The 16,192-nt window shown below is 34.6% G+C and overlaps 1 long non-coding RNA gene across 1 annotated transcript in view; it reads left to right on the top strand.

The window, feature by feature from the left end:
* The window catches only part of LOC141393173 (uncharacterized), a 197,690-nt gene extending 182,395 nt beyond the window's left edge, over positions 1–15,295 (top strand). The window contains exon 3 of the long non-coding RNA XR_012410019.1: positions 12,998–15,295. This is a non-coding gene — a long non-coding RNA (uncharacterized lncRNA). The remainder of the gene's footprint in view (positions 1–12,997) is intronic.
* The last annotated feature ends 897 nt before the right edge of the window (positions 15,296–16,192 follow it).

The following is a 16,192-nucleotide window of genomic DNA, read 5'->3' as shown; positions in this document are numbered from 1 at the left end:
AAAACCATATGTCATGATTTCTTGTTCAATTATTCAGAACATGCTGAAACTCGAAAATTCTTACTTAATGTTGTTTGAGAGGTATTTTATTTTATATCATACCTGCTAAAACACATATTTCAAACACTCCTCATACAGGCAGTTTTTCCTAATATTTGTAGTTTTACTGCATTGCTTAATTTAACTATGTTTAGAGGAGTCCATAACTGGACCTGAAAAAATAAATCCCGAATTGTGTTTTTGTAGACTGGGTCTCTGTTTTCATGAAATGTTCGGTAGAAGCTGTTTCCACACCATTACCTCAAAATGCACAGTGTAATCAATAAACAAGTAAAATGCGTTAAGTTCGGCCGGGTCGAACATTTTTTACCATCCACCTTGAAATATTCTGAAAAAAATATGGAATACTGAGATTTCTTTCTGTCACGAAAGTACAAACGCCCACACTTTTAGATTGATAAGTTTTTTACCGCGGGGAACCGCAAATACCTATTTTAGCTTATACGCTCTGCTACAAAAGTTAAAATACCTGAAATCGGGAGTTACCGCTATTTGTTATTCATGGATGCTACACTACAACGTGGACCTATGCCCACAATTTTTGATGAATAAGCCAACTAGCTAATTTAGGGTGCAAATGTAGATAAAAATTTCCAAATACCTGAAAACGTCGCAATACCTCAACAAGGTATATGTAGACAGCGGAAGCCTATGCAAATGTATATATGTTTAGGATGGTCGTAGAGAAAATCTGATTAGACAGAAACTCGTTTTATTACAAAATAAATAAGCCCAGAAATTTCTGCATATTTGGCATATCGTGCATATTTTGACATATTTTTACATATTTGCATAAAATGAGCAGATGCAAAACCATATGCAAAAATATATTCAAGGATTTGTGGTCTAAATATCCCACCGAAATGGCTGAAATTTGGTTCTAAGTCTTCGTTAGGGGTATGAAACTTTACAACTGAAATTTGTCCGCATAGGTCCACGTCTTCATATAGCCCCCATAGAACTGTGCCTCCCGATTTCCGATATTTTGAAGGTTGTGGCCTCAATATCACACTAAATTGGCTGACATTTTGTATTAAGTTCGTTGGGAGTATCAAACTTTCCACCTGGTTCACGTCTTCATATAGCCCCCATTGAACGGTTCCTCCCGATTTTCGGTATTTTGAAGGTTGTGGCCTCAATATTCCACCGAAATAACTGAAATTGGGTAGTTGTTCTTCATTTGGGGTATACAACTTTCTCCTATAAATTTGTCTGTAGAGGCTCACGCCTTCATATAGCCCCCATAAAACTGTACCTCCCGATTTTCGGTATTTTGAAGGCTGAAATGACTGAAATTTGGCATTTTGTCTTCGTCTTTCCACCTGAAATTTGTCGGTATAGTTCACGTCTTCATATAGGTTGTGGCCTCAATATCCCTCCGAAGTGACCGAAATTTGTGGGCGTGGCGTGCTCCTAAAGACAACAATGTTTCGGCAATTTTGGAAAATACGTCATTTTTGCAAATATCTGAAGAAAAAATAGCAATTTTTTTGTTAGGTAGATAGGATTGTTGTCTTTAAGAACTGCATCAATAAATTACCGTAGCGTTTACATGAAGTGAGCTATTTTATTTTTCCTCAAGAACTAAGTTTTAGTGAAATTCCAAATTTAGTGGACTTGAACTTTTAGGGAACAGCTTGGAACAAAGTTCCGTTTTCACAGAATGATGTCCGAGAGTGTCTTCTTTCAGTCCATGAATATACGTCCCGTTCCGTCCGTTTAACACTTTTTTAAATTTTGTGAAATTACGTGGGTAAAAAATACCTTTTTTAACACGGTACTCTTGAAGAAACTTTAAATGGAAGGGCAGTTTTTCGGATTCTGAAACTACAATGTTCATGTAAGGAAAAATCAAAAAACAAACAAAAATCGCCGGAGCGCATTTTAAGTAAATCGCGATTCAAGTTGACATATTTAGGGTTTTTTTAGGTTTTCGCGATTTTGCTTGGAAACCGCAAGTTCTATCGAAATGTTGTAACTATGAAAATTCTCTACATGATTGACCTTACTGATAATTTCATAGGTTTTACCGTGATTGCAATTTCACAACATAAACTTATATATCTCGAAAATGGTACAACCTTGGAAAAAATTAGGAAAGCCAATCTTGTAGGGAAGCCAATTTCGTAAAAGATATTCTCTAGTCCCATTTCTATAAGACTTACCGTTTTTAAACAAATCGTGAAAACCTAAAAACCTTCAAAAATGTCAACTTGAATCGCGAATTATTTAAAAAGCGCTCCGGAATTTTTTATTTTTTGTTTTTTGATTTTTTCTCATCTATGAACATTGTAGTTTCAGAATCCGCAAAATCTTCCCAGGTGTAAGCACCGTCCATTTAAAGTTGCTCATAGAGCACAGTGTTACACAAATGGAATTTTTTTTAATATATAAGTTTTTATATGAGTTATATGAGTTTTATGAAAACCCATGAAGGATTTTTTAATTTTGGAAAAAATTTGATTTTTTTGAAACAAATTTTAATTGTTTGTATTTTTATGGTTTGGTGTTTGACCTTGTTTAAACTGTTAGAACATATGAAAAACTCAAAAACTCTCATATTTATTTGCAAAATATGAAAAAAGTCAATTTTTTAACCATGACCTTGAATTGCTCTGCAACTAATAGACCGAATTCAAAAACCCAAAGAGGTTTTTTTTAATATAGAAAAAAAGTAAATGTTAAAAAAAAAATTTTAAAACAATTTTTTAAAAAAATTTTTTAAAAAGCTTAAAAAATGTTTTTCCTTTAATTTTTTTATAGTTTGTATTTTTATGGTTCCTTTATTGGTGCTTGATCTTGCTTAAGTAAGAACATTTGAAAAACTCAAAAACACTCATATTTTGGATGCAAAATATAGAAAAAAATCAAATTTTAGAAGGTTTTTGCATCTGTCCAACAAAACAAATATCCGCGTAAATGTATAAACCACATTTGCATTTGAAAAACGAAAATTTCTAGGACAGAGAAGCCACTACATAGTCGATACGTCCGTAGATCTGCTTTACCACCAGTGAAACCAGGTAACGTAATTTGGTGACTATGTGGGTTCGAGTCCTTGTCTTTCCTTTTTCACTTACAAATAATTTCCGATCATCGGTTCAAAATTATTATTATTATTATTATTATTATTATTATTATTATTATTATTATTATTATTATTATTGTTATTATTATTATTATTATTATTATTATTATTATTATTATTATTATTATTATTATTATTATTATTATTATTATTATTATTATTATTATTATTATTATTATTATTATTATTATTATTATTATTATTATTATTATTATTATTATTATTATTATTATTATTATTATTATTATTATTATTATTATTATTATTATTATTATTATTATTATTATTATTATTATTATTATTATTATTATTATTATTATTATTATTATTATTATTATTATTATTATTATTATTATTATTATTATTATTATTATTATTATTATTATTGTTATTATTATTATTATTATTATTATTATTATTATTATTATTATTATTATTATTATTATTATTATTATTATTACTATTATTACTATTATTACTAACAAAATGCCCGCTACTTAGTATGCGGAAAGGGAATAATATGGAAATAACTCATTGTCACTCAATTTCTCGGACAGTGTTTTCTTACTCTTATTTTATAATGTTATTTAAACTGGTTCTCCTCGCTCATTAAGAAGTATATTCTCTTTTTAACAATTCTCTAGGAACCTCAAATTTTTATTCCTAGAATTTGTAAAAATTGCTACGATAGGTCTTTTTTGGTCAGGGTGCGGGAGGTAGGAATGCACTGCCTCTTGAACTACGGATTTTCTCTCATAGTAATAATGCTTTTCGTTGGAAATTTTGAGTCCTATCCTACATTCCTTGGCATAAAAGGTACAATTCTGTGGAAGGTATTAATTAACTTTTCTGTCACTTACTGGGTGCATTTGTAGTTAATTAATGAAATGTATATTGTTTTAAAGGCCTAGGCACATACGGTGCGTGAGAAAAGTGTAAGAAGTGATGCCAAGTTTTTTGAATAACAGCAATAGACTGCCGCATTAAAGTCAAACATAACAAATTTTAATTTAGGTCTTTTTGTTCTCAGGGGATATGTTTTCAAATGTACTTTCTAAAACGTTCAGAATAAAAAATCAGTTTTGTTCAATAGATACGTTTGACTTTTTGATTTCAGTGCATTATTTAGAAACCGTCTTCGCGTTAACATGAAAGCAATAATACACTATTCAGTCAATTTAAAAGTCCTTGGTATTACATGTAGAAACATTCCATACATTTTAAAGGTGGATTTTCATAAACATTCTCAATATATATATTTATATAATTCAAGCTTTTTGTATTTCCAATAGCAACCCAATAATTCAGTCCTTAGCGACCTCCATACCTAATTTCAGAACTTGTATGCATATATTTATATAATTCAAGCTTTTTGTATTTCCAATAGCAACCCAATAATTCAGTCCTTAGCGACCTCCACCCTAATTTCAGAACTTGTATGCATTTCAAAACCTCTTTATCTGAACACCAACATAGACTCCAATACAAAAAATTGGAATTCCAGTTATATCCATTTATGCAACATCAAGACGGTACCAAATTTCAGCCATTTTGGCGGGATATTGAGGCCACAACTTTCAAAATACCGGAAATCGGGAGGTACCGTAATATGGGGGCTATATTAAGACGTGGACCTATACCGACAAATTTCAGGTGGAAAGTTTTGTACCTGCAAGGAAGACTTAACACCAAATTTCACCCATTTCGGAGGGATATTGAGGCCGCAACCTTCTCAATACCAGAAATCCGGAGGTACCGTTCTATGGGGGCTATATGAAGACGTTGACCTATACCGACAAATTTTAGGTGGAAAGTTTTGTACCTGCAAGGAATACTTAATACCAAATTTCAGCCATTCCGGAGGGATATTGAGGCCACAACCTTCAAAATACCGGAAATCCGGAGGTATTTTTCTATGGATGCTATATGAAGACGTGAACCTATACCGAGAAATTTCAGGTGTAAAGTTTTATACCCCCAATCGAAGACTAAATACCAAATTTCAGCCATTCGGTTTGATATTGAGACTACAACTTTCAAAATATCGGAAATCGGGAGGTACCGTTCTATGGTGTATATGAAGACATGGACCCATGTGGACAAATTTCAGGTGAAAAGTTTCATACCCCTAACGAAGACTTAATACCACATTTCAGTCATTCGGTGGGATTTTTAGACCACAAATCCTTGTATATATTTTTGCATATGGTTTTGCATATGCTCATTTAATGCATATGTGTAAAAATATGCAAAATATGCAAAAATTTCTGGGTCTAATTCGTTTTATTTTGTGATAAAACGAGTTTCTGTCTAATCAGATTTTCTCTACGACCATCTTAACCATATATGCATTTGCATAGGATTCCGCTGTCTAGTGGTCAAACAACAAATATATAACAATAGTCGAAAATAAAACCCAACTTTTCATGTTTGCGATTTTAATTATAATGACGAATATCAATGCTTTGGTTGGGGACCTTCCAAAAGCAAAGCCTAACTATGAAAGTAGAAAATCCCATCTTTACAATGATGCTGCGTAGGTGGCCAAATAACGGAGATGTCGCAATGGTCGGTAATTCATCCCATTTTTCCAATTTTTAAAATCACGCTACAGGTCGCAATTTTGATCGGATCGTCAAAAATGTTGGTGGTTAATGGTGGTCCCGAAGGGAAAGAAGACTAAAAAACTATGTGGACAAAAATTCAATGTTTTATTCTTATGCGAATATCTCCGTCGAATAAGCCCGTCAATGGATGAGGTAACTATCACCTTTAGTATGATGCAAAATATGTTGGCGCGCATCCCACTTTCCCATTTTTTTTATTTGAATTTTACTGACGATTATCTCAGTTTTGGTTCGATGCGTTTCAACAATGAAGACATTCTGAGCTTTAAAATTTTCCCAATTGCATTACCAAAATTGGTGAAATGCTTGTGATGTTGAAAATGACGCTGGGATATCACAATTTCCAATTTATGGAATTTTATTTCCATGTCAGATATTTCTGCTTCTGTTGCAAATATTCCAAGTAGAGAACTTGATAATGAAACTAAACTATCTGAGCTTTAATTTAATATAAGAAATGTGGCATTTATGGTACAATGTCAGAGTTATTGGAAATGCGCATAGCTATTACAATTTCAATATTTTGTTGCTTTTACGTTAATGATAAATACCTCTGCTTCTTTTTGGGTATTAAAGTCATGTAAATGCTAATCAAGAAGACCTGCAAAGCTTTCAATCAGTACCAAGTAGATGTTGACAGTAGTCAAATAAAAGATTAAAAATATTAACTATATTTTGAAAAAAAGCCAGATGGGTGAAAAGTTAAGCATTTTCCTAAAATAAATGTTTACGAGTGAAAAGCTTATACACAGGGGTAGTGGTGTAGGCCTCATCCCGACTACAACCTTTGCTCACTTGTTTCATTATTGCAAACTTATTGAATAATACAAGCATTTCCTAATGGTTTAAACAAATATCCTATCCTATGCTATTCGTATTTGATTGTCAATAACACAACAATCAGACTAATTTCATGCGATAAATATTTTTCATCTCTTTATGTGCTTATATATTCATGTTATGCGCCAATAAATTTGATTTTGCAAATTTATGATGATGATTTCATCGATTATTACGTGTGAATGGTTAAGCCTTTTATAATTGCGGTGATTGTTGAAATTCGCAAATTAAAAATGTAATTTTTGTGGGACATAAACGAGCAGTAGTGGAAACAAAGCTAAATATTTATTTGTGGCTTGAGTTGGTTGTTTGGCTGTTGTTGTTGTTTTGCTGGTGTTTGTTGATTTTCTAATTTGATTTGTTTGTTCATTGGGTCGTATGATTTATTTTATCTATTTGAAAAATTCACAACAATGTGTGATTAATGACAAATTAAATGGTTTTTAGAGTTGTTGTTTTTGTGTATTTACGAAATGCATATTTGACAAAATATTTCTACCGAAGCGTTATTAATGTGTGTGTAATAATAATTTAAAACTAATTGATATTAAGTTGTGTGTATGTAAATAACTAACAATAAACAAGACCATGTAGCGAATGATAAATATTTGGTTATGTGTGAATTTAAACATGTGGCAGTTATGTGTGTGATAATATTGTATTCACTTCCCTGGGGTGGCGTCTTAGTTAATTCCCAACACATGCCGTAGTTAACGTCATTAATAAATGATAGACGTATAAAATTGTTTATGTTTTTAACTGTTCTTGAAAAATGCCGAATCCCAAGACTACATTATGTCAAATTGTCTGTCATATCAATTACTGTTCTAACCCTAATCTATAATATGTAATCGATTAATTTATATTTTGTAGGTATTTTTTCTACACTTGGTCAACTTACCACCTACACACTATAATACCATATTTCACAAAAATATTTGTTTTTGAATATAAACTTCAAGCAGCCTTAAGGTTTAAAATCTTTCTAATATTAAAATATTTGGTCCTGAACAAAAATTGTATGGCCTTGAACTTGTTTATCCTAAATACATACACTGCAAGTTAGTTTATTGTATGTCATATCATGTATGCATACATATTCACATATGTATTTATTATCCTTTCTTGTTGCTACACACATACATATTTGTTTGTACCCATGTAGGTATGTAGATGCATGTTGAAAATATTTTTTAAAAATTGTTTTCCAAAAAGAATTGCTTCAGTCTGGCATTTATTCTGTTTCATCACACCACCCGTTGCCATTGTCTTGGGATTTTCAAAGAAGATATTTATTGATTTTATTGTTGTTCATTGCTCATATTTTCACAAGGCTGTAATATTGGAATGCATTTTTTCTTATGTTTAGGAATTTAATATATTTCTTGGAATGTGTCTCAATATGACACTTCATCTCATCCTCAATGTCATAAATGTGTGCAAAAAAATGTATTAGAAATAATTTGGGAAAGAGGCAAATTAAGTTGTCTTACGTTGTCTTAGAGATTGACATTCTTTTTTTTTTTTGTAAATGAAAACAAGTAAAAGAACATTAGGATCGGCCGGGCCGAATACCTTAAAAATACAGAAAATACGACAGTATGGTTCTATGATGGCTGTATTAAAACGTTTTACACCGACAACAGAGTCTAACCGCTATGAACCGTTCTATGGAGGCTATATAAAAACGCTGACTTGTACCGACCATTTTCAGCGGGAATATTTTGTGCGCCAAAGAAGGCTAAATTCCAAACTTCAGCAATTTCAGTTGGATGGATAGTGGGGCCAAAACCTTTAAAATTCTTAAAATCGGGAATTGTCGTTCTATGGGGGCTATATAAACAACATATAAAGATAATTCAGAAACGTTGCACCCCACCAACGAAGGTTATATATCAAATAATACAATTTTATATGGGAAAACCTTGAAAATGCTGAAAATCGGGTCTTATGGGTTCTATGGAGGTTATATCAAAACGATAATTCATCGAATGAATGTTTTGCAGCCTCAAGAAAGCCTAAATTGCAAATTTCATTTTTGTTTTCACTGGATAATGCGACTAAAACTCTTCTGTGAGGCAATAGTAAAACGTAAACCTGTATTGACAAATTTCTGCGGAAAAGTTTTGTAGCCCCAACGAAGACAAAGTACCAAATTTCAGTCAATTCGGTCTAAAACCTTAAAAGTACCGGAAATATGCAGTTACAGTTCTATGGGGGCTATATCAAAACATCCTAGGAGCAATATATACCTATATATGGTGCCTAATAATAAGGATCTTGATTATAGCGAGTTGTATCTCTCTTTCAACAGACCCACGCGCAGTGGGGAAAAATACAGATCTAGCGTGCCAAAAGTATAAATCGATGTAATATTGTTTGCTCATCCCAAATTAGGATAAAAATAACTTTAGGTGCTAGATCTAGCTATTTCCTCGTAGAATGTTTGGAAATGGACCACGTATTGATGTAGCTCCAATAGAACGCTATTTTCAGATTATCGGTATTTTAATGGTTTCTAATACAATGTACATCCGAAATTGGAAACATTTGGTATTTGGTCCCCGTTGGGGTTATACATTCATTCCTGTAAGAATTTCCGGTATAGGGAAACAAAACAATTGTCCGGAAAATTTGGTTCTGATCGGTTCAGGTAAAAAAAAATTTTTCTATATATATGTATATATATATATATATATATATATAGAAAATTTTTCAGGTCTGCCATGATGTTCGAAATATAAATCCTCTGAAATTGCTGGACCGGATTTGATAAAACTTTGACTGTAGATTCTATAGCGGGGGTTTTGTCTAAGGCTGAGGTGAGTTCAGTCGCAGCCAGGGTCAACTCAAGGACCCACGAAACCTTAAGTGAGAACACGAGTGATGACAATTCGATTCTTTATTATCACCTCGTGGTGCTTAATTTATGATTAACATGTGGATATTTATGTGATATATGAAATTATATGTATATGTTGGTTATTCGTCTCAGCTGGATGGAATCTTACTGTGGGCTCGCAGTCAACCGTCTTCGGCGACAAGAGGAAGAGTGATGCTGGTAAAGTTGTGTTAGTTGGCTCGGCGGTGCGCTGGTGGCAGTTGATGCTCGGCTGTAGTACTAGCACCAAACGTCTCGGCTGGTTGTATTCTGGTTTTGTAGTCATGTTGAATCGACTCGGGTTGATGATACTCGGCTTGGTGTAGGAGCGACTCGGCTTGTTGTATTCGGGTTGATGTGGTCGAGTTGAAGCGACTCGGCTTGTTGTATTCGGGTTGATGTGGTCGTGTTGAAGCAACTCGGCTTGTGGTACTCGGATTGATGACACTCGGCTTGGTGTAATCGGGTTGGTGGCACTCGACTTGGTGTGATTGTGTCTATGACCCTCGGCTCGGGCTGATGATACCCGGCTAAGTGTCGTCGGCTTGGTGTAACGTGTTGATAATCTTCGGCTCGGGCTGATGATACTCGGCTAGGTGTCGTCGGCTACGTGTCGTCGGCTACGTGTCGTCGGCTTTGTGCGATCGTGTTGTGACCCTCGGCTTTGCATTCGGCTGTGGCAGTCGGGTTGGTGGTTCTCGTTGGGGCCCTTAGGTTTAGTAAGCCTGGAACCAGAAGACTATCGTATTTATAGAGAAGCGAACGATTCGCGGAAGCGATCGAATCGCAGTGTACACACAAGAGAGAACGAGTCGCGGAAGCGAACGAATCGCAGGAAGCTTCGGTTATGTTGGGTACCAGGCGACTGCGTACACTGCCGCACGTCAACTTCGTGTATCCTCGGTTAACTCCAGCACTTCACGACTTCTGGTGTCAAAACCTGAAGTACTTATTCGGGGGGCAATGCGAAGTGAATGAGAATTACTTTCCCACACTTTAGAAATAATCATAATTTATATGCACTGAAGTAAAATAATTCCATTACAAGGAGTGTTATGAACTGATGGTATTTTAAGAAGATGGCAGGGTATGTATTGACCAAAGGTAAATTCAGAAGTAGCGGTACTCATGGAGAGATGTACATTAAGGTGGGGCATATATTAAGGTGGGTAAACCAAAAAGTAAAATATTATTAAGGAAAATAAATAAATGTGATGGTCACGTTACAATTTTTTAGTTGTTAGAATAGATCGTAAGGTAGTTTTTATATCGACAAATGGAGAGGGCGCGAGACCTTCCCCACAACGGGGTTTAGCCAAAGGCGAAATCTCTGAAATTAATAGACGTAGTGGTATACAATACAATAGTAATTGTGACGTCCATCATTAATTGATGATTTGGAAGTAGAATACAGCGATCGCGTCCGATTTTTGAATACTTTATAATTACAGTTTAAGATTTTTAAATTTAGTAAGTGTTTTTAGTCCCAGTTACTAAATTAAGAGATCTTGAACATGAAAGATTTCAATGCTTGGTATAGCTCTATTAAGATAACTATCAAATTTGGCGACTTGTGTCATATTGACAAGTCACACACCCAGCCCAGCCCAATACTTAAAAATATCCGAATTTTTATGTGTCACAATATTTATTTATAGGTTTCTATAAGTCTAAATTTTTAATTCTGAATCACAATCTTACTAAGCATACCATTCCACGTATTTTCCATTTAAAAAAAGCGATAATTATGTTAGCGGTGTTTAATTGCCGAGCGAAACAATTTTGTTCTTCTGTTGATTGAATATTATAAAATTTGACAATGTTGGATGTAATATCTTTGACAGCCCGGTATGTGCTCATGAAGCGTTGTCACATTGAAATGTTTTTCTTATTAAGTGGTCCAAAGTGTCAAGAATCTAATCCCGTTACTACTTTATTCAAATATATGACTCGAAAAATATACTTTTTGCCTCAGAAACTTGCCATTGGGCCTATAGTGAATTGTCAGGGAATATTCAGGGATGGCCCTCGAAAACAGGCAACATATTTTATTGAATTCCAGAGGGGGCGGTGTACCTACCCTATGCGATATTTTTAAAAAACGTTATATTTGCAAAAAATTTTGTATGTATCGGTTTAAAAATTTACGGATTAATCTACAATCTAGGTACTTCTTTAGGGCCTAAAGACCCGACCACGCCTGTTTTTTTAAATATGTCATAACTCCAATACTACTAAAGGGATTTCCAAAAAATTTGCAGCAAAAGCTCAATGTTTGCCGTTGTTTATGTATATTTTATGAATTTCGGAAGAGGTGGGGTACCTTCCCCATGCCTTTCTTTTAAACGCTATATGTATAACCCAAACTTATGATTATATCGGTTTCAGCATACATTTTTGTAGGTAATGAAGTTGTGTGCACCCTAGATATATATTTGGAGCCAAAATAACGGACCACGCCCACTTTTTTTTAATATTTTGTATCTTGAAAACTGATGACCACGTCCACTCTTTACAAAACATTATTTTTCCAAAACTACTGAACCTAATTTTCAGAAAATGTTCAGGAATATCCCGTGGTCCAAAATGCTATATATTTGTGGACGAATTCGGGGCCTATTATTTTATAATCGCTATATTTGCTAAACTTATGAGTGCATCGGGTTGCAAATTAATTTTCGAGACAACGGTGGTTGCGCCTCCTATCAAGAAAAACGATATATTTACAAATTTCCTTAAATGGTGCGATTCAATGATCCATCAGCCATGAAAGGCTAAAATATATAAAATATAAAATATCATTACGACGAGAGTTTTAACAACGTTGGTTGTGATTTCGAGTCTCCGACAAAATCAACCCAATTGTCAATAATTAATCTTATATATTTAGAAAAATGTGTATAAATAAAAACACAAAATTCAACTCTATTGGATCGATGTAATGGGTTGAAATGCTGATGAAAAGATCGGATCATTCACGACTTCGTTTGAACCAATGCAAAAGATGACATGAAATCACGTCATCGCATGGAACCCTTTCCTTCAAATTTTGCTGGTTAGTCTGCTCAATAAAATTGAATAATCTATATGTCAAAATCCATCCGAAAGGGTGAAAATTATTCAATTTCGTTAGTGATTTCCATGATTAAAATCAAATATGCCTGTAATCTAAATTAACATCTAAAACAGATACAAATATCCCAGTGATAAAAAAACATATAATTTTAAAGCAGATATTATATTCCTGCAGATGCATATACTGTTCATAGAAATTGGCATTGCTGTCGACTTTAGACGTTTCAAGTTACGAATCCTCGTCGTTGCATATTTTAGTAATAAAAAATAAAGAAAACTAACATCAAAATAATGTCTAACATTTATTTTATATCAAAATATTTGCACAGACAATTTCCATTATACAAAAAATAGCAAGAAAAACGACAAATGAGAACACAAAATATTTGCATACTTATTTTATTTGTTTTCTCTATTTCTTTACAGCACGGTATGTTGACAATCATATTATAAAAAAAAAAACATTTCTAAACTTGTGAATATCGCTCACATAAAACAACTGGTACGTATGTATGAATGTATATGAGATGTTGTTTATTTATTTTATTCGACCTAGTAGCTGCAACAAACAAAATGCGTGGGTGAGTTATACAACATTGACATCCTTTCATTTCCCTACTACGAAAACCCTTTAGGTAATTTGGTTTTTTTATTTCACTTTACAGAAGTTGCAGAACAAACATTTGTTTCGTTTGTACAGATGTTGTTGCTACGAATAACAACAACGGATGCCAAGCGACCGGTGTGTTCAGGCTTTAAGGCTTATTTTTAAAGTACTTTTCTTGTCATTGTTGTCATTTAGAGTAGGAGGGGGTAGGGGATATATGTCATATATACATAGATGTACCTGCATATGTATGTCAGGGGTGTCTACATCAAAGAACAAAGAGACGAAGAGGAGCTTTCATATTTGTCTCAATGTTGTAAGCAATATATTTGTCTGTTTGCTTAAAGTGTTAACTCGCCCTGACAATAGAAATGTTACGTTACGGTACACTTGCTATCCGGTTGCTTGGTTAGCTGGTGGTTGTTGTCAACGTTCATGTCATCTTTTGTTATTAATTTTTTAATTTTTAATTAAATGCTATTGTCTTGGTCGTTTTCTGTGCTTGGTTGTTTGGCTGACTGGCTGCTTGGTTGGTGATAATTTCCAGGTACTTTAATGTCACCATTGTCAACATTATTATTAACACGGTCGTCATCGTTGTCGTCGTCAGCATAACCCACTCGTTATATTTGCTTGAAATGGCACGCACATCATTAAATTGTTGTTAACTAGATTTTCTTCATTTTCTGCTGGCTTGTTTGCCAGCCATGTTGTGTTCTGTGATGAGGTGGTCGGGAAATACCTGTTCTAAATAAACATTAATTACCACTTTCGTGATGAAATACATATTTGAACAGGTTTAAATCAAAATTAAAATTATGCAGATTTACTACATACACTGCACAATATATGTACATTTCAATTTTTTTATATACTTTATTGGGAAATGTGGATCATATTGTCCAAACACAACGTATGGGAAGGTGCAGTTCAGTTTCACACCAAAACTATACTTTGGAGTCTTTCATTCCCATAGATATCGCGCCCACCAGTAATTTCAGTTGGACACCGTATAATTAAGAGTTCTTGGACCAATATATCAGCAAATATGGACTTGCCCATGAACAATATAATATCGCGGTAAACAAGACCACATAAAGTACATTCGGTAAAAATTTCCAATTGATCCTCGAATAAACCTTAAACTGGACTTAAACAAAAATGTTGAACTATTGTGAGGGAGGTAGCTGAGGGTGTGGAACGATATGGTCTATTTTCGAACTAGGTTTGGATAAAATATTACTAGATCCAAAGTTTGGTCCAAATCGGTTTCCCCGTTCAAGATATTTCGCGCGTTACTATAAGGCAAAAAATGTTGGAACTTTTATGAGACAGGTACCGAGGGATTAGAACTATAAAAATCATATTTGAACTTGAACTAAGTTTAGTGAAAACTCACTCAATCGGTTACTCCGTTATAAAGCAGGAAGTAGGGATTTGCTCCTGAAAATACTTGTATGGTCGTAAACGAGGCCAGGAATACAACCTGTTGCGAAAAAACCAAGACAATCCGAGATCTGGCCTTAAACTGCTCTTTTCCGAAATTTTATTGGAGGTAACCGAAGTAGTGGACCGATATAGTTCACATTCGAACATGACCAAATCAAATATACTTGGGGTCGAAAATGCTTACACCTAGTAAGTTTTTGCGGATTCTGAAACAGCAATGTTCATAGATGACAAAAAATCTATAAACAATAAAAAATGGCTGGAGGGATTTTTAAATAAATCGCGGCCAAAGTTCTCATTCTTAGACTTTCTAGGTTTTCACGATTTTGCTTGGAAACGTTTACTGCTACAACATTTTCCTTAGTCCCTTTTTGATAGGACTTGTCTTGTGACGTAGGGGATGGAAGATACCAAGGAACGGTCCTGACCGGTTTTAACATGGCAAAGCCCAGGATTTATCTTGGTCCCTCTTTCATCCCAAGTGGACACTGACCTCCCCGTGGTGTCACCTGGGGAACTGCCTTTAACACCCGTTAAAGGTAGTGAGCTAACATGTGCCGCGCGTTCACCCATAAGAACGTTAAAAACTTGGGTTTGGGCGTCGGGTTAGTAACCCTCCCCTAGAAAAAACAGCCTACTATGAAAAAACGAAAGAAAAGAAAAACAAACCCCTCTAAAGTTGACGAACCCCGCAAACGTTTTAAGGACCATGATCTGCGAATCTGCACCTGGAATGTTCGCACTCTTTATAGAGAAGGTGCAGTCTTCGCATTGGCAGACGTACTTGAAAAGTACAAGGCCGATATTACTGCCATACAGGAAATACGATGGATTGGGAAAGGCGTCACAACAACACCTAAAGGTGACGCACTGTATTATAGCTGCCATGACGTAAAGCATGAGTTTGGTTGCGGATTCGTAGTTAGTCGGAGACTAAAACATCTGGTATCCAGCTTCACCCCAGTGAATGAAAGACTTGCTGCAATTCGAATAAAAGCTAAATTCTTCAACATCAGCTTTATTTGCGCTCATGCTCCCACTGAAGAAAAGGACGAACAGACCAAAGATATATTTTACGAGCGCTTAGAAGAAACATATGACCGTTGCCCTGCCCATGACATTAAAATCATTCTAGGCGATTTTAATGCCAAAATTGGAAAGGAGAATATCTTTGGCCCAACAGTCGGGAAATTCAGTCTCCACAGTGAAACATCTGACAATGGTATGAGGCTGATAGACTTTGCAGCTGCAAAAAACATGGTAGTTAGCAGTACCAGATTTAATCATCTCGATATTCATAAGGGCACCTGGCTGTCCCCAGATCAAAGAACAAGTAATCAAATTGATCATGTTGTGATAGATGGAATACATTCATCCAGCGTGTTGGATGTACGATCGTTACGAGGCGCAAACATTGATTCGGACCACTATCTTGTTGCAGCAAAGGTACGTACCCGTCTAAACGTTGCAAATAAAGCACGAACAGACACAACGCGGAAGTTGGACATCGATAGGCTGCAAACACAACAGATAGCCACAGCATATTCCACTCAACTAGCCCAATT

Source organism: Musca autumnalis, unplaced genomic scaffold (assembly GCF_047663935.1).
Source record: "Musca autumnalis isolate F117 unplaced genomic scaffold, ASM4766393v1 scaffold_2, whole genome shotgun sequence".
In the NCBI taxonomy this organism is placed as follows: domain Eukaryota; kingdom Metazoa; phylum Arthropoda; class Insecta; order Diptera; family Muscidae; genus Musca; species Musca autumnalis.
The sequence above is the reverse complement of the archived record's forward strand: the minus strand, read 5'-3'. Positions and strand labels throughout refer to the sequence as shown.